The sequence below is a fragment of the Littorina saxatilis genome, linkage group LG9 (genome assembly GCF_037325665.1).
Source record: "Littorina saxatilis isolate snail1 linkage group LG9, US_GU_Lsax_2.0, whole genome shotgun sequence".
NCBI lineage: Eukaryota > Metazoa > Mollusca > Gastropoda > Littorinimorpha > Littorinidae > Littorina > Littorina saxatilis.
In genome coordinates, this window is record NC_090253.1 from 10,460,877 (window position 1) to 10,479,925 (window position 19,049).

Consider the following 19,049-nt stretch of genomic DNA (forward strand, 5'->3'; position numbering starts at 1 on the left):
ACTTCCAGTAAAAATCTCGAACGCAAAAATGGGATGCGGGCGAAGGGATAATGCCAATAAGTGATCTCGCGCACACGAATGTCGCGCTACCCTCCTTCCACCCCTTCCACGACCAAGACTGACTAACAGGGGACAAGGGAGTCAAAATTGTGTACACCTGGCATGGGAAGTTAAATTGCTCGTGTTAGGGTGAAGTAATTTATTCGTTTTTTATTCGTCAGGGGAGTAACATTTGTGTACGAAATGTTAACTCGGAACTCACCTGTCGTCGGGAGTAATTTTCTCGTGTAATGGGGGAGTGCTTTTTTTCGTAAAGGGAGTAACTTTTTCGTACGAAATGTTTACTCCGGAGTAAAACAGCGCCGATGACGAGATGAGTCGCAACAAGTATTACTCGTCATCGGCGCTTTTGCGGAAATACCTGCGCTTTGTTGGAATTCCAACAATGGCCGCCATTGTAGGAATTCCAACTTTGCGCTACGCGATTCTAGAAATGTACCGCGCGCATAGTGAGAATTCTGCTCTTTCTTAGAATGCGATGTAAAATGATACAAGTCATGTTGGCATATGATGATCCTTGCGTTTTAAAATGATCAATGCTTAGTCTCGAAAATGCAGATGCATTGTATAACGCACCAAACCAACCGAATTACAACAAACAAAAACACTTTTCATAACCTCGGCGGGCTGGAACAACACAGATCAACGTCACATCCCACTCCGGGCGACCAAAACGCACCAATTTGACGTAATTTTTAACGTCACAGTTTCAAATCTTACATTTTACAACAAAAATCCCAACACAACAAGAGTGTTCCGATATATAACTTCTCACTGCCATTGGTAACTCAGTATCGATTGTAATGATTTTATTCAGTCTTAATTGATTATATATTAAACTCACACAGTCTCTCTGGACTGCAGATACAACATTACTTCACTTTATTGACTGAGCTTAGGCTCTTGTCACTGCATTGTAATCTAGGCTCATGAAACGTAATGTGAAAGTCTGTGTGCTATCATGATGTGATTCATTGTTGCAAAATTTTGAGTCAAATCAAAGATGATTTCAGCCTGTCGTAAAAAACTAACACTCTACTCTGAAAAAAAGAATTGTGTTCAAAATAGATCAAGACCGTGCAACAGCAATTAACTAGCTAGCTGCATGCGCTGACTGTCAGAGAATTGTTACACAGTGTAGGCCCTACCCCCCCCCCCCCCCCTCAATTCAAGACTTCCCCTGTATAAGACCTTGCTTTTACATATACCTTATTCATGACCTGTGAAAAAGGGTATACTTTTTTGTGCCAGTCGAAGGGTAGCCATTTCTAGAACGAGGCAGCTCGTTTCCGGAAATGCGGCGCTTTGTTGGAAATCAAATGAGGTTTTGGGAAATCCCGATTATTCCAACTCTGTCCCGGATTCTTACTTTGCGCCCAACATTACTGATGGAGAGTGCAGTCCCTTGAAATATTCTTTCAACATGAATGGCGGACTGCGTTCGGACCCTACTCTTTGTATAGGTAAGTCAGGGTTGAAAGACGCTGAGTAGATAATGATTTCCTTCAGGCGTCTTTAAACTCATAGGACCTTTAACATGCTCATTTCAGTCTGTTTTCTCCGGGCGTAATTTCGGAGCAAACTGGCAGCCATGGCGTACTTGTAGTTGTAATGTCGTAGAGAGCGTTCGAAAACCTAGAAATAGAATACACGAAAGAAATGCGCACTGACGATGCCTCAAGCGTATATATATATACCACATGCCATTCTAAGCCCGCTTAAACATCGGAGTAGAGCATTCGAAATTAGCAAAGCAGGAGTGCAAAGCCGAGTTTGTGTACATGTGTGTGTGTAGATGTGTTGAACAATTCCAGGAAAACTACCAGACAGATTTTTATGAAACTAACTTTTCTGATTTTATTCGGATACTTTTTTTCGGTGAGCAAAATATCGGGCTTTTTGCTGCACATGATGGGCGCAATGGCCCAGAGGATAAGGCGCCCACCTCCCAAACGGAAGGTCGTGGGTTGGAATACAGGCTGCGTCTGGTGGCGTAAGGCTGGGGATTTTTCTGATATATATCCCAGGTCAACTTATGCGCAGATCAATCTGCTAGTGCCTTAATTTTTTTTATTCCGCTTGGTGTGTACACGCAAGCAGAAGCACAAGACCAATGCGCACGGAAAAGATCGTGTTATCCATGTTTGAAAATTATACAAAGAGTGCATCCCCTGAAAGTGGGGAATGGCTGCGGAAATGGTGGGGGGAAAATTGGTTATACATAACAGCCCTGAAAGTGGCGAGTATTTTACTCGCCATTGCGAATACAGACATGTAACTGGCGAGTAGAAATGTTCATCTACTTGTCAAATGCTGTAGTTAGGACATTGAAGCTGTGGTTTAATATGTGCATCCATGACTTGTGAGTGAATGTGCTAAATGATAAGTTTGCTTGTTGACTAGTTGTTAATTGTTGTTTAATTTGTTGCGCCATAGTCTATGTTACATCTTGTAATCTTTTATGTCTAATGTAAAGCGCCATGAGACTGCCATTCGGCGGTGAACAGCGCTATAAAAGAATGTTTTATTATTATTATTAATAAATGCGTGTAAAGTTGCTGAAACAAATGGTTGGTTTAACTGGTAAAGAAGACAATGCTCTCTGGTGAGTACATTTTCGCAGGTTGCAGCTACCCGCGATGTTGTCGTGAGGCCCACGCCAAGGTTGCAGCTTGTCGCAAGGTTGCAGCTACCCGCGATGTTGTCGCGAGGCTCACGCCAAGGTTGCAGCTACCCGCGATGTTGTCGCGAGGCTCACACCAAGGTTGCAGCTACCCGCGATGTTGTCGCGAGGCTCACACCAAGGTTGCAGCTACCCGCGATGTTGTCGCGATGCTCACGCCAAGGTTGCAGCTACCCGCGATGTTGTCGCGAGGCTCACGCCAAGGTTGCAGCTACCCGCGATGTGGTCGCGAGGCTCACGCCAAGGTTGCAGCTACCCGCGATGTTGTCGGGAGGCTCACGCCAAGGTTGCAGCTACCCGCGATGTTGTCGCGAGGCTCACGCCAAGGTTGCAGCTACCCGCGATGTTGTCGCGAGGCCCAAGCCAAGGTTGCAGCTACCCGCGATGTTGTCGCCAGGCTCACGCCAAGGTTGCAGCTACCCGCGATGTTGTCGCAAGGCTCACGCCAAGGTTGCAGCTACCCGCGATGTGGTCGCGAGGCTCACGCCAAGGTTGCAGCTACCCGCGATGTTGTCGCAAGGCTCACGCCAAGGTTGCAGCTACCCGCGATGTTGTCGCGAGGCTCACGCCAAGGTTGCAGCTACCCGCGATGTGGTCGCGAGGCTCACGCCAAGGTTGCAGCTACCCGCGATGTTGTCGGGAGGCTCACGCCAAGGTTGCAGCTACCCGCGATGTTGTTGGAGGCTCACGCCAAGGCTGCAGCTACCCGCGATGTTGTTGGAGGCTCACGCCAAGGTTGCAGCTACCCGCGATGTTGTCGGGAGGCTCACGCCAAGGTTGCAGCTACCCGCGATGTTGTCGCGAGGCTCACGCCAAGGTTGCAGCTATCCGCGATGTTGTCGCGAGGCTCACGCCAAGGTTGCAGCTACCCGCGATGTTGTCGGGAGGCCCACGCCAAGGTTGCAGCTACCCGCGATGTTGTCGCGAGGCCCATGCCAAGGTTGCAACTACCCGCGATGTTGTCGCGAGGCTCACGCCAAGGTTGCAGCTACCTGCGATGTGGTCGCGAGGCTCACGCCAAGGTTGCAGCTACCCGCGATGTTGTCGCGAGGCTCACGCCAAGGTTGCAGCTACCCGCGATGTTGTCGGGAGGCTCACGCCAAGGTTGCAGCTACCCGCGATGTTGTCGGGAGGCTCACACCAAGGTTGCAGCTACCCGCGATGTTGCGAGGCTCACGCCAAGGTTGCAGCTACCCGCGATGTTGTCGGGAGGCTCACGCCAAGGTTGCAGCTACCCGCGATGTCGCGAGGCTCACGCCAAGGTTGCAGCTACCCGCAATGTTGTCGCGAGGCTCACGCCAAGGTTGCAGCTACCCGCGATGTTGTCGCGAGGCTCACGCCAAGGTTGCAGCTACCCGCGATGTTGTCGGGAGGCTCACGCCAAAGTTGCAGCTACCCGCGATGTTGTGGGGAGGCTCACGCCAAGGTTGCAGCTATCCGCGATGTTGTCGGGAGGCTCACACCAAGGTTGCAGCTACCCGCGATGTTGCGAGGCTCACGCCAAGGTTGCAGCTACCCGCGATGTTGTCGGGAGGCTCACGCCAAGGTGGCAGCTACCCGCGATGTTGTCGCGAGGCTCACGCCAAGGTTGCAGCTACCCGCGATGTGGTCGCGAGGCTCACGCCAAGGTTGCAGCTACCCGCGATGTTGTCGGGAGGCTCACGCCAAGGTTGCAGCTACCCGCGATGTTGTTGGAGGCTCACACCAAGGCTGCAGCTACCCGCGATGTAGTTGGAGGCTCACGCCAAGGTTGCAGCTACCCGCGATGTTGTCGGGAGGCTCACGCCAAGGTTGCAGCTACCCGCGATATTGTCGCGAGGCCCACGCCAAGGTTGCAGCTACCCGCGATGTTGTCGCGAGGCCCACGCCAAGGTTGCAGCTACCCGCGATGTTGTCGGGAGGCTCACGCCAAGGTTGCAGCTACCCGCGATGTTGTCGCGAGGCTCACGCCAAGGTTGCAGCTACCCGCAATGTTGTCGCGAGGCCCACGCCAAGGTTGCAGCTACCCGCGATGTTGTCGCGAGGCTCATGCCAAGGTTGCAGCTACCCGCGATGTTGTCGGGAGGCTCACGCCAAGGTTGCAGCTACCCGCGATGTTGTCGGGAGGCTCACGCCAAGGTTGCAGCTACCCGCGATGTTGTCGGGAGGCTCACACCAAGGTTGCAGCTACCCGCGATGTTGCGAGGCTCACGCCAAGGTTGCAGCTACCCGCGATGTTGTCGGGAGGCTCACGCCAAGGTGGCAGCTACCCGCGATGTTGTCGCGAGGCTCACGCCAAGGTTGCAGCTACCCGCGATGTTGTCGCGAGGCTCACGCCAAGGTTGCAGCTACCCGCAATGTTGTCGTGAGGCTCATGCCAAGGTTGCAACTACCCGCGATGTTGTCGCGAGGCTCACGCCAAGATTGCAGCTACCCGCGATGTTGTCGCGAGGCTCACGCCAAGGTTGCAGCTACCCGCGATGTTGTCGGGAGGCTCACGCCAAGGTTGCAGCTATCCGCGATGTTGTCGGGAGGCTCACACCAAGGTTGCAGCTACCCGCGATGTTGCGAGGCTCACGCCAAGGTTGCAGCTACCCGCGATGTTGTCGGGAGGCTCACGCCAAGGTGGCAGCTACCCGCGATGTTGTCGCGAGGCTAACGCCAAGGTTGCAGCTACCCGTGATGTCGCGAGGCTCACGCCAAGGTTGCAGCTACCCGCAATGTTGTCGCGAGGCTCACGCCAAGGTTGCAGCTACCCGCGATGTTGTCGCGAGGCTCACGCCAAGGTTGCAGCTACCCGCAATGTTGTCGTGAGGCTCATGCCAAGGTTGCAGCTACCCGCGATGTTGTCGCGAGGCTCACGCCAAGGTTGCAGCTACCCGCGATATTGTCGTGATGCTCATGCCAAGGTTGCAGCTACCCGCAATGTTGTCGCGAGGCTCACGCCAAGGTTGCAGCTACCCGCGATGTTGTCGCGAGGCTCACGCCAAGGTTGCAGCTACCCGCAATGTTGTCGCAAGGCTCGCGCTAAGGTTGCAGCTACCCGCAATATTGTCACGATGCTCATGCCAAGATTACACTTGCAGCTACCCGTGATGTGTTTAGATCACAGCGACATTGCAGCAACTTTTCTTTTCTGTAATGGTATAATTCTCGGTCCCGCTGACCCCGTTTCCTCTACTTTGGCTACAGTCGGATCTACGGCCATGTGGTGGTACAATTTGTCAACCGGAGAGCCGGCTAAATTTAAAAAAAAAATAGACTGACAAAGAAAATAAGGCAAAATAATTCCAAGAAAACACGAGATCGGTCTTTTAAAGACCACAGGTGCGTGAATACCGATAGTGGAGAGATAAGAGAGTGGTTTGAGTTTGATAGGGAGGAGATAGTGTGTTCCTTTTTGCGAAAATATCCGAAATCGGAAAACGCCAAAAAGAACTCTTTTTTTTTAAAAAACGTTGTTCAAACTTAAAATCATCTAGTCCCACAAGACGTCTTCTGGACACTGACCGTCTTCCTCACTGTAATGACTACACAGGACCTGATCAAAGGAGCGAGACAGCTCTATTCTCCACAGTTCCTTGATTAAGTTTGTCACCACAGTTCCCTGATTAAGTTTGTCACCACAGTTTCCTGATTAACTTTGTCACCACCAGTTTCTTGATTACATTTGAAACCACAGTTTCCTGATTAAGTTTGTCACCACAGTTTCCTGATTAACTTTGTCACCACCAGTTTCTTGATTACATTTGAAACCACAGTTTCCTGATTAAGTTTGAGTTTGTCACCACAGTTTGCTGATTAAGTTTGTCACCACAGTTCCCTGATTAAGTTTGTCACCACAGTTTCCTGATTAACTTTGTCACCACCAGTTTCTTGATTACATTTGAAACCACAGTTTCCTGATTAAGTTTGAGTTTGTCACCACAGTTTGCTGATTAAGTTTGTCACCACAGTTCCCTGATTAAGTTTGTCACCACAGTTTCCTGATTAACTTTGTCACCACAGTTCCCTGATTAACTTTGTCACCACTGTGAGTTCCCTGATTAACTTTGTCACCAGGGAATCTACTCACTACAGGCACATACCCTATAAAACCCTTCTGAACAAGAATCGTTTTATAATCTGAGGCATTCTAGTCAAAAACAGCTATTTTCTTTAACAACTAGTTAGTGTGTTTAATTAAATCTAACAATCATGCATACTATCGCTGTGTTCCGTTGCGATATATATAACCTTGAACGGTTGAAAACTACGTTAAACACCAAATAAAGAAAGAAAAGAAATTGCTGTGTTGCTTTTTTCATGATTTGTTTCGTGCTAGTAACATTTCTGGCGGCAAGTTACTAGCCCGGCTGACCAGTTAGAATCTTGAGATTTGGCCATCCCTGTAAGCTTGAGGTCAACAGATTGACTATGTTTTTAAAATCGCTTGACGCGTCTTGTCTTATTTTTGGTTGCAGCAGTACCTTGGACAATGACCACTCAGGGACCATCAACACCTTGTACTGTGAACACTCAGTGATTGTCAATGCCTTGACCAGTGAACAGTCCTGACTGCATGTCAACACCTTAAACAGCGAACAGTCAGGGACCATGTCTTCTAACTACAGCATGGAGGAAGGAGACTCGGCCATTGTTTCAGACGTGAAAATAGAGATTGATGTTGCTGAAGAGACACAACATTGTTGGCACATTCCTGATCCTAGTGCACACGGTAAGGCCAATAAAAGATCTTAGGTTATTTCTCGCAAGGTAAAATCGCAAAAACAAGGAAAAAGAATGAAAGTTCTTGGAACATGCTTTGAAAGGACAAGACAATGACTATTAGTACGGTTTTGCAGAATAAGAGTCTGTAAAATCACAAAGATTCCTTCACATACCTTTAGTGTTGCTGGCCAAACAAAACTGTATGCGGCTTGCCAATGCGCATCTCCTACCAAAATGTAATTAACATTTTCCGTGAACAGGTTCTTGGGTTCACGGCTGTGTGAGGTATGCCAACATATGGACCCACATACCATCTTTTACAATCTTCTTCCGTAATCAAGGATGGCCAAATCCATCTCCCGGTCGTGTATGACCGTGATATAGTGGAAGCCAGTTTGTATTGAAAAGTGATGTTGAAAAAAAAGAAACAAGCAGAACATTGACAAGTGATTGGGGCCCCATTCGGAATATTTGAGACGAAAGTGGTATGTTTCGATGGGAAGATGTTGGTGCTATTTATTTTGTTCAAAATTCTTAAGAAAAATAAAATCAGAATAAAGGCAATTCGGTTTGGAACAATATTGCTAAATTTGGAACAGGTCACTAAGTCGCGCAAAATAAAGATTGCTCATTGCAACTTGTGTCAGTGACAAACAGTGCTTAGAAGCCAGATAAGATGTCAGCTGAGCTCTGTCCAGTTGCCGATCGTACGTACCATCGCTATTTAGTGTGTATAAATATAGGCCCTACGTCTAAAAATTATCCATACCATATATATCACTCTTTCAAGGTTTGCTTGTCTGTCATTTATTGGGCTTGAGAATTTTTAGCCAGCTTGTGACTTTCTTGGAGGTATTCGCCCGGCTGGCTAAATTTGTGAGATTTGGCCAGTGAAACTTGGTATTTTTTCGAACGGATATCTGCCTCGGGTATGACTGAAAGCCCTAGGGGCTCAATGCACATCAGTATCTGTCAGGCTTTTACACACAGTACAAACACCCTTTAGTTTAAACACTCACCGCTTGAGAACATCCTAGGTGCCCCACGTAAAGAGCGAGCAATTTTGAAAGAATTAATTTTGATCAGACAATCGGATGGTCAGACTTCCCTACCCTTATGATTTGGGCGTAATTTACTACGATTTTTATTCCAAACTACGCCACTACGCTTTCCGCTTTAAGAAACAGAAAATACAATTTTTCGCATTTTGTCCCGATATAAATCTAATCCATATTTTTGCTCTCGCCGAGCTTTGCGAACGCACATGCATGATGCGCATTTCCGGTCTGTTCACATTATATGCAAGCAAGGTAGACGACGTCTTTTGCAGTGCAATGAAGCGTTGGCGAAAAATCTTCATGAGACGGACGAAGAGTCTCAGTCAGAGTCTGACAAGGAAACTGTTTTACAGTGGTGGTCCGATATCAGCGAAAATGGAGAAAGCCGTTCAACAGAAGTACAAAACTAGCTACTCAAAATCTCGGCCATGCCTAAGACCTTCTTCTTCTTCCGTTCAAGACTGGGTTTTTGCGAACGTCTCAGAGTCCTGCGGTTTAATCACTGTTACCGAGAGTGGCTAGCTCTGGCAAACACCTCTATCTAAAGGACCAAGCCACGTGTTTTTTTTGGTTTTTTTTGCCACAGTGATTTTTCATGTGCACACGGAGGAAAGAATGACTGTGCGAAGCATCTCGGGACAAACAACCACATCATCCTAGATCGTTCCAATCAGTGTGCATAGTTTCCCATAGCTGTGTTCTAGGGTCGTTTTTGACATTTTATTTTTGTGAATCAACTGAATTAATGAATATGAACAGAAAGTGGGCAGAAGAATGTTTGTGTCCTGCAAGACTTTATGAACAACTATTTCTCTGTTGGGAGAAAAATGAGGATGTCTACAGGCAAGGCAGTGTCATATTCTTTATTTGGGTTCTCCTTTTAGTCACACCCACCGATGGCCGTTACTTTTGTCAACGAAAAACTAATTTTTCTACCACCAGATTACTCATTTTGGCTGGGCTCATTACTCCTTGTAATTTTTGGAGGTAGGCAGGTCTGAAGCGGTGAGTGTTTAATGCAAGGGTGTTGGTACTGTGTGTACTAAAAGCCTGACAGTGTCTGTGAGGGTTTATGGGAGGCTAATTACTGTGCTTTTAACTGTTGTAAAAATCAACAGAACAATTGTGTACAGACTGCATTGTGAATGCTGGACTCAGAAAGAGGCATTTTCCTCAGGAACAGAGTTGTAAGCAAAACTTAAAATAGCAACTGACTGCCAATTAATGGAGATATTACAACAAATTATATCGCTGTTGTGGAATTTTGGCGTAACTCGATTCTTGGCGATTTTGATGTTTTTGTGCTTCAGACTTAGTAAATCATTCTTTATGAGAAATAGTCTCTGAAATATGATGGCCAATACAACATTCTCTTTAATTTCTTTCTATTCAAACCAGGAACAAATAGTTTAATCTTTTATGATAAAATTAATCATTGTTGGCCTTCTTCTGGAAAGCTGTCTAAAATGAGTTATGCCAAAATTCTGTGACGACGTCTGATATCAAGAGACTTAATTTACCTGGTACATCACAGTACTCTAATTGACAAGATTTACCTGATCATCTGACATTGGTCTTGCTTTCCTTTCCAGTACAGGAAGGAGAGGTTGTAACCAGAAATGTAAAAGCTACTGAGTCTATAGTGCAGAAATTGGAAGGACAAGCTGCAGTCAGCACTCACAGTGATACCTGGCTGAAACAAGAGATACAGACACCACAAACACAGACTGCAGTCAGCACTCACAGTGATACCTGGCTGAAACAAGAGATACAGACACCAGAAACACAGGCTGCAGTCAACACTCACAGTGATACCTGGCTGAAACAAGAGATACAGACATTAGAAACAGAGACTGCAATGGACACTCACTGTGATACCTGGCTGGAACAAGAGATACAGACACCAGTAACACAGGCTGCAGTCAGCACTCACTGTGATACCTGGCTGAAACAAGAGATACACACACCAGTAAAACAGGCTGCAGTCAGCACTCACAGTGACACCTGGCTGAAACAAGAGATACACACACCAGAAACACAGACTGCAGTCAGCACTCACAGTGATACCTGGCTGAAACAAGAGATACAGACACCAGAAACACAGACTGCAGTCAGCACTCACTGTGACATCTGGCTGAAACAAGAGATACAGACACCAGAAACACAGACTGCGGTTAGCACTCACAATTATACCTGGCTGAAACAAGAGATAGACCCATTACAAACACAACCTGCTGTCTGCACTCACTGTGATACCTGGCTGGAACAAGAGATGGAGACACAAGAATCACAGAACACATCCAACACAGGTTCTGTTACTTTGAAGTATGACTCCTTGGCACATATAGAAGAGAGAAAACACACCTGTAAAAAGGTTGATGCCAGCTCTGTGTTGACTAGTTCTTTGAGCCAAGACATGTTGACACAAACTCGAGAGAAAGATCATGCATGTAACAAGTGTGATACTAGGTTTCAACTGTCTGGTTCTTTGAAAGGACAAATGTTGACACATATTGGAAAGAAAAAATATGCCTGTGCAGAGTGTGATGCTAGGTTTAAACTGTCTAGTCATTTGAAGAAACACATGTTAATACATACAGGAGAGAAAAAACATGCCTGTGCAGAGTGTGATGCTAGGTTTAGACTGTCTGGTCATTTGAAGAAACACATGTTGTTACATTCAGGAGTTAAAACATATCCATGTACAGAGTGTGATGCTAGGTTTAAACTGTCTAGTCATTTGAAGAAACACATGTTAATACATACAGGAGAGAAAAAACATGCCTGTGCAGAGTGTGATGCTAGGTTTAAACTGTCTAGTCATTTGAAGAAACACATGTTAAGACATACAGGAGAGAAAAAACATGCCTGTGCAGAGTGTGATGCTAGGTTTAAACTGTCTGGTCGTTTGAAGCAACACATGTTAATACATTCAACAAGAGAGAAAAAACATGCATGTACAGAGTGTGATGCTAGGTTTAAACTGCCTAGTTATTTGAAGCAACACATGTTATTACATACAGGAGAGAAAAAACATACGTGTGCAGAGTGTGATGCTAGGTTTAAACAGTCTTGTCATTTGAAGCAACACGTGTTAATACATACAGGAGAGAAAAAACATGCCTGTGCAGAGTGTGATGCTAGGTTTAAACTGCCTAGTTATTTGAAGCAACACATGTTGATACATTCAACAAGAGAGAAAAAACATACGTGTGCAGAGTGTGATGCTAGGTTTAAACTGCCTAGTTATTTGAAGCAACACATGTTGATACATTCAACAAGAGAGAAAAAATATGCCTGTGCAGAGTGTGATGCTAGGTTTACAAAGTCTGGTAATTTGAAGAAACACATGTTAATACATACAGGAGAGAAAAAACATGCCTGTGCAGAGTGTGGTGCTAGGTTTACACAGTCTGGTAATTTGAAGCGACACATGTTGATACATTCAACAAGAGAAAAAAAACCATGCATATAGAGTGTGATGATTGTGGTGCTATGTTCACAGAGTTTTGTTATTTGAAGCGACACATGTTGGTACATACAGAAGAGAAAAAACATACCTGTGCAGAGTGTGCTGCTAGGTTTAGACTGTCTGGTCATTTGAAGAAACGCATGTTAATACATACAGGAGAGAAAAAACATGCATGAACAGAGTGTGATGCTGGGTTTAGACTGTCTGGTCATTTGAAGAAAGACATGTTAATTCATACAGGAGAGAATAAACATGCATGAACAGAGTGTGATGCTAGGTTTACAGTCTGTTTCTTTGAAGAGACACATGTTGACACATATATACATATATATATATACAAGAGAAAAAACATGCATGTACAGAGTGTGATGCTAGGTTTACACCGTCTGTTTCTTTGACGAGACACACGTTGACACATACAGGAGAGAATAAACATGCATGTACAGAGTGTGATGCTAGGATTAAAGTCTGTTTCTTTGAAGAGACACATGTTGACACATACAGGGGAGAATAAACATGCATGTGCAGAGTTTGATGCTAGGTTTAGACTGTCTGGTCATTTGAAGAAACACATGTTGTTACATACAGGAGTTAAAACATATTCATGTACAGAGTGTGATGCTAGGTGTAAAATAAAACATATTCATGTACAGAGTGTGATGCTAGGTGTAAATATCATTTGGAGCGACACATGTTGTTGCATACCCCCCGCGGGTTAGGGGGAAGAATTTACCCGATGCTCCCCAGCATGTCGTAAGAGGCGACTAACAGATTCTGTTTCTCCTTTTACCCTTGTTAAGTGTTTCTTGTATAGAATATAGTCAATGTTTGTAAAGATTTTAGTCAAGCAGTATGTAAGAAATGTTATTTGTTTGTTTGTTGTTTGTTTGCTTAACGCCCAGCCGACCTCGAAGGGCCATATCAGGGCGATGCTGCTTTGACATAATATAACGTGCGCCACACACAAGACAGAAGTCGCAGCACAGGCTTCATGTCTCACCCAGTCATATTATTCTGACACCGGACCAACCAGTCCTAGCACGAACCCCATAATGCCAGACGCCAGGCGGAGCAGCCACAGTAGATTGCCAATTTTAAAGTCTTAGGTATGACCCGGCCGGGGTTCGAACCCATGACCTCCTTGTTTGTTTACAAAGATAATCTTTTAAAAGTTGGGCAATTGGATGGTCGTATGGTGATTGGAGATTATCAATCAATCAATATGAGGCTTATATCGCGCGTATTACGTGGGTACAGTTCTAAGCGCAGGGATTTTTTAAAATTTTTTTTTTAATGCAATTTATATCGCGCACATATTCAAGGCGCAGGGATTTATTTATGCCGTGTGAGATGGAATTTTTTACACAATACATCACGCATTCACATCGACCAGCAGATCGCAGCCATTTCGGCGCATATCCTACTTTTCACGGCCTATTATTCCAAGTCACACAGGTATTTTGGTGGACATTTTTTTATCTAGGCCTATACAATTTTGCCAGGAAAGACCCTTTTGTCAATCGTGGGATCTTTAACGTGCACACCCCAATATAGTGTACACGAAGGGACCTCGGTTTTTCGTCTCATCCGAAAGACTAGCACTTGAACCCACCACCTAGGTTAGGAAAGGGGGGAGAAAATAGCGGCCTGACCCAGGGTCGAACACGCAACCTCTCGATTCCGAGCGCAAGTCCACCCAGATTATATGAAGTCTCAATCAAAAACTACAAATAGATTCAGAGATAAAGACGATTTTGTGAGGCTCAGGGTCGTCCACGACCCACAAAGCACGTGCATGTGATGGTATCACAAGGTAAAGGTATTCCAATAAGCATGATGTAATTGTAAACCTGTGAAAGTATTCATTCTTATTCATTCTTTCACATTTTACAAAGTACTTTTGGTTACCATGATTTGTGTAAACTAAATTGGTTAATAGTCTATCTAGTGTAAGAGAAGGAAAGCTGTGTTTGTTCTTGACATATTTTTTGTTTGTTTGTTTGCTTAACGCCCAGCCGACCACGAAGGGCCATATCAGGGCGGTGCTGCTTTGACATATAACGTGCGCCACACACAAGACAGAAGTCGCAGCACAGGCTTCATGTCTCACCCAGTCACATTATTCTGACACCGGACCAACCAGTCCTAGCACTAACCCCATAATGCCAGACGCCAGGCGGAGCAGCCACTAGATTGCCAATTTTAAAGTCTTAGGTATGACCCGGCCGTGGTTTGAACCCACGACCTCCCGATCACGGGGCGGACTTCTTGACATATGAAACATCATGATTACTTCCCTTTAATTATCAGGAATTCAGGAATGTTGTGTCTTAGTAAATTTAGTGACAAAGGATTATTGATGTTATTTGTTTATTTTAATGAGTTTTTAGGCTTAGCTGTTTTGTTTTTAAAGTAGTCAGTTATAATTATTATTTAAAGTTATTTTTCATTGGCAACTGCTAATTAATTCTACTTCCTCTTTAAGTACCAGACATTTTCATCCAGAGCCAGATTTTCATGCTCGTGACTTCCAAATGTTTTATTCTTAACTCAGGTGAGCAATTGCTTGTATATTGTGTTGGTTTGTTTCTTAGAGTCTGTGTGCATTGTTTCCCAAGTTTATTTGATACAGGGTTTTGTAGTTTTGAAAGATTATTTGGATATGATATCACATAAGATGGTCAGTCATAGAATGCAAAGAACCATGTGCATGGTCATCTTGAATAACGGAGAAGATTATTTATTAAACGAAACTGAAGTGACAAGATGAAATAGGTATTGCATTGTGTAGATAGAGTTGTAAGAGATGTATTTTAAGAATTAGATGATTAGAAATATAGTTTTTGTATTTGTTTTAGTATTTTAGTTGATAGTATTTGTTTTTCCCGCCTTTATGAGTTATGCATCCTGCTACATGGCTTGAGGAGTTGCTGTGTGTTCACTGTTGATTTGCCTGGAAATGAATATGTGTTTTAAGTGTTTGATTATTATATGGTTGACAGAAATGGAACATAGTCTTTCTTTTTGATGGAAAAAGGAATTACCATACAAGTTATGTAAATACAAGATACAAGATACAAGAAATTTTATTGTCCTCATCAATACAAGGAAATTTGGCATGTGTGTGGCAAGACATAATACACTGATACATAGACATTTACAAAGCAACAACTGAAGTTCAATATCAACACACCCTTACGCACACATACCCACTACTTCAGACACACAGGCTACATGTGCCCCTCGGACGTACGCAACCCACAATTCACCCAGCCATACAACTCCACATGCACTTACTCATTCATGCAGCACTCTAGCGCCCGGCCATGCACAACTCACACACTGGAACCCTCGTACGGCTACATATGACACCCGCTCAAACATTACAGCCTCAAACATCGTACTAGATCTACAACTAACAAGCATACATCCACTATCAAACACCGAATACATCATCACACATTACGTCATAACATATTGCATTATAACACACGCACAAACATTACAACATCAAACATCGTACTATAATCTACAACTAACAAACAATCATACACTATCAAACACCAAATATATCATCGTACATTAAATTACATCATACCCCCCCCACCCCACCATACATTCACAATCGACACAGAATACATCATCATACATATACATTACATCATAACCCCCATACATACGCAATCAACACATAGTACATCAACATACATTACATTACATCATAACCCCCCCCCCCCCCCCCCCCATCATACAAAGTAAACAGACGTCAACATTTCACTCTTACCCCCCCCCGCCAATCACACGTCCTCTACTCTACCATCGCTCACACCTACTACACATCACCCATAGTCCTCCAAGTCACAGTTCACAGCACTCATTGTCCTTCCGCAGTCACAGTTCACATCACCCATAGTCCTCACATCACAGTTCACATCACCCATAGTCCTCACAGTCAAATTTTACAGCACTCAAGTCTATCTAGCATACTGTCACATTCACAGGGACTGGTTGTAGAGTCGTACAGCCATCGGGAGGAACGAGTCCCTCATCCGGTTCGTCCTGGCCCGCCAGCACCTCAAACGGCGTGATGACTCACGCGTGGGCTCGCACGATGCGAGCGCCTGGTGCAGAGGGTGGCGGTCGTCAGAGCGGATCATGCTCAGCTTCTTCAGCGCCACACTCGGGAATCGAGTGCTGAGAGGCTGAAGCTCAGAGCCAATGATGGAGCCTGCTCTCTTCACAATCTTCTCCAACCTTTCCATGTCGCCTTTCTTTGCACTGCTGTGGTAGCAGAGCTGGTTGAAGGAGACGACACTCTGAATAGTCGCCTGGTAGAAGAGGTGGAGGATCTGTGGGTCGACGTGGAACTGCCGCAGCTTCCTCAGGAAGAAGAGCCTCTGGTTTGCCCGCTTGCACACGGCGTCCACGTTTGGCGACCAGTCGAGCTGGTTGTCGATGATGGTGCCCAGATACTTGTAGGTATCCACCATCTCGACTGGTTCGCCCTTGATGATGATGGGGTCGACGGCGGACTTGGTTCGTCGGAAGTCCATGATGAGTTCCTTCGTCTTGCTCACGTTGAGCGCGAGTCCAGGAAGTTGTCGTCGCACCACTGCACCAGCTCCTCCACTGCGTGTCTGTACGCCGATTCGTCGTTCTTCAGGATGAGACCTGACAGGGATGTGTCGTCTGCAAACTTCAGCAGCAGGTTGACAAGATCCCCGAGGCGACAGTCGGCGGTGTACAGCGTGAAGAGCGTGGGAGACAGCACGCAGCCTTGGGGGGCGCCTGTATTGGTGGCGACAGCCTCGGACAAGACTTGTCCAATACGGACCCGCTGGGTTCGCTTCGTAAGGAACCTGAAGACCCAACTGATCAGCACTGGATGGTAAGCATGTGCATTATTTTGTATACCAGCAGGCTTTTTAGTCATAAGTGACATGGAATGTTTCTCGGTCATTTTGAGAAGAATTTAAGGCATTGAGTGTCTTAGTTTTTCTATGAGTGATGAAGCTTTTAGCTTGTCACTTTTGGACGTACAGTCAATTCCGGCTAATCGGCCATCCGGATAATCGGCCAATTTTGGATAATTGGCCAATTTTCCCTGGGACCGAATCTTTTCTTCATATAGTTATGTGTTAAAATGTTCGGTTAATCGGCCACCACGAAAACTTTGCACATCGGCTAAACGGCCACCTCACACTTTTCACGTTTTTGTGAGTGGTTGACTGATCATTACTCACATGACAGCACAAAGGTCTGCCAGTGAGTTTACTGAGTTTACACACTGTGATCGAAACAACTGACAGTCAAACACTGACTTGCTTGTGCCGAAAGCCTCTTTGCACAAACCATGGCGACGAAAAAGAAAGACTACAGCGTCTTGGAAAAACTTGAATTCTTGGACAAAGTGAAAGGATATCCGCCTAACACATCAAAATTGCAGCTTGCAAATCAGTTAAGGGTCCCAAGAAAAACCCTTTGTCGATGGATTAACGACGAGGATCATCTCAGGAGTGAAGCTGTAGGTGGACGCTTGTCTGTCTCAAAGAAAAGGAAAAGAGGAGGAAAAGACGATGAAGTGGACGAGGCATTGGTTGATTGGTGCGCCCTGGAAAATGCCTTCGGGGAAGAAGAACTGCATTGCCTGGACGTTGTCTGTGCTGCAGTGAGGAAACGTGCCTGTGCCAAACAGAAGCAGACGACACTGGACACATTCTTTGGAGACATGTAGAGCACTTATGCCAATGCACGAAACTTTCGCTTTCCGCTACCATAAGTAACTTCCAACATCCGACATTTTTGTTCTGAGGAACTTCCCGATGCGATGTTCGGATAATCGGCCACTTCGGATAATCGGCCATAATTCAGTCAGTCCCAAAAGTGGCCGATTAACCGGAGTCGACTGTAGTAAAGTTTTGATTTGGTTTTGATTTTACTTGACCTAGAATTCATCAAAGCAGAACTTCTTGTCCATGCGAAAAGGAATTTGGAATCACAGGCATCAGAGGTGGTGATTGAATTCATATTCTTATGCGGTTGTATATTCCTGTATCATGATTTACATGATATATTTTATAAGGCGTTCCAGTTTTCCTGTCATAACCATATTTGTATTGTTTTGTATTATGTTTTGTCATTATTATGTTGGCATAGTTGTTTGTTTGTTTGTTGTGTTGACAAAAAAGGTGTTCTGAATGAAATTGAAATTAGTATTCTTTGATTATTTTTGTTGTTGAAGTATACTTATGTTGTTATTGTTTTGTTTTAGGGGTAACATTCTTTTTTCTGATCAAAAAGACTTCCCGCAGAGGGGCACTGCGGTTATGAAATTAAAGGCCCCTCCTGTTTTTGGAACCGCAGGAGCTTTCTAGTTTGCTGTTAGGTAGATTTTTAGTTCCTCTTTCCTGTCATGCTCTCTTTTTCTTCATGAATTCTTTTCTTTTTTCTGCCTTCTTGCTCATTCACCTGTATTTTTTCCAAAAATCTCTTCTCTTGCCGCTTGTCTCACGATTCATGTATAGTTTAATCTGTTAGTGTTCTGATGTAAGTCCAGCAGTAGATAGGTTAAGCCTATTTTAACATACTGGAAACTGGTAATCTTCCAGTAGGTATTAATTTAGTTTTACTAAAGCCTGCTGGGACACAAGTAATGGGTTAGTGCATTTGTAAACAGGAATCGCTTGACAAGTGGCCCCCTTCATCCCCCCCTTCCTCGTCCTGATATGGCTCTGCGTAGTCGGCTGGACGTTAAGCAACAAATAAACAAACAAACAAACAAACAAAATTAAAAAGACTATTTGGATTTGTCATTGAGTTTTGTTAATCTGTTTTGAACTCTAGTTGTGTAGCTTTTGATTTTGAATTGAAGATAAATATTTTGCATTTTGAAAGTAAACCAAAGATCTTTTTTCATTTAGTAATTTTAGAAAATAAAATTTGGAACACCGAACATACTTTTGTGTTGCATTGTGTGGATCGTGCGAAAAGTTTCCTTTCACCTATATTTCCTTCCAAGAAAACTCTCCCTACTATTCCCTGCAGTTTTCCAATTCTTTTCTTGTTGTCTTATTTCTACCTGACTGGA

At 44.8% G+C, this 19,049-nt stretch overlaps 1 long non-coding RNA gene across 1 annotated transcript; it reads left to right on the plus strand.

Moving 5' to 3' along the window:
• Nucleotides 1-1,256: 1,256 nt before the first annotated feature.
• Nucleotides 1,257-13,442, plus strand: LOC138975240 (uncharacterized). Its single transcript, XR_011458567.1, has 3 exons — nt 1,257-1,523; nt 7,186-7,439; nt 10,083-13,442. It is a non-coding gene; the product is annotated as an uncharacterized lncRNA (long non-coding RNA).
• Nucleotides 13,443-19,049: the final 5,607 nt, after the last annotated feature.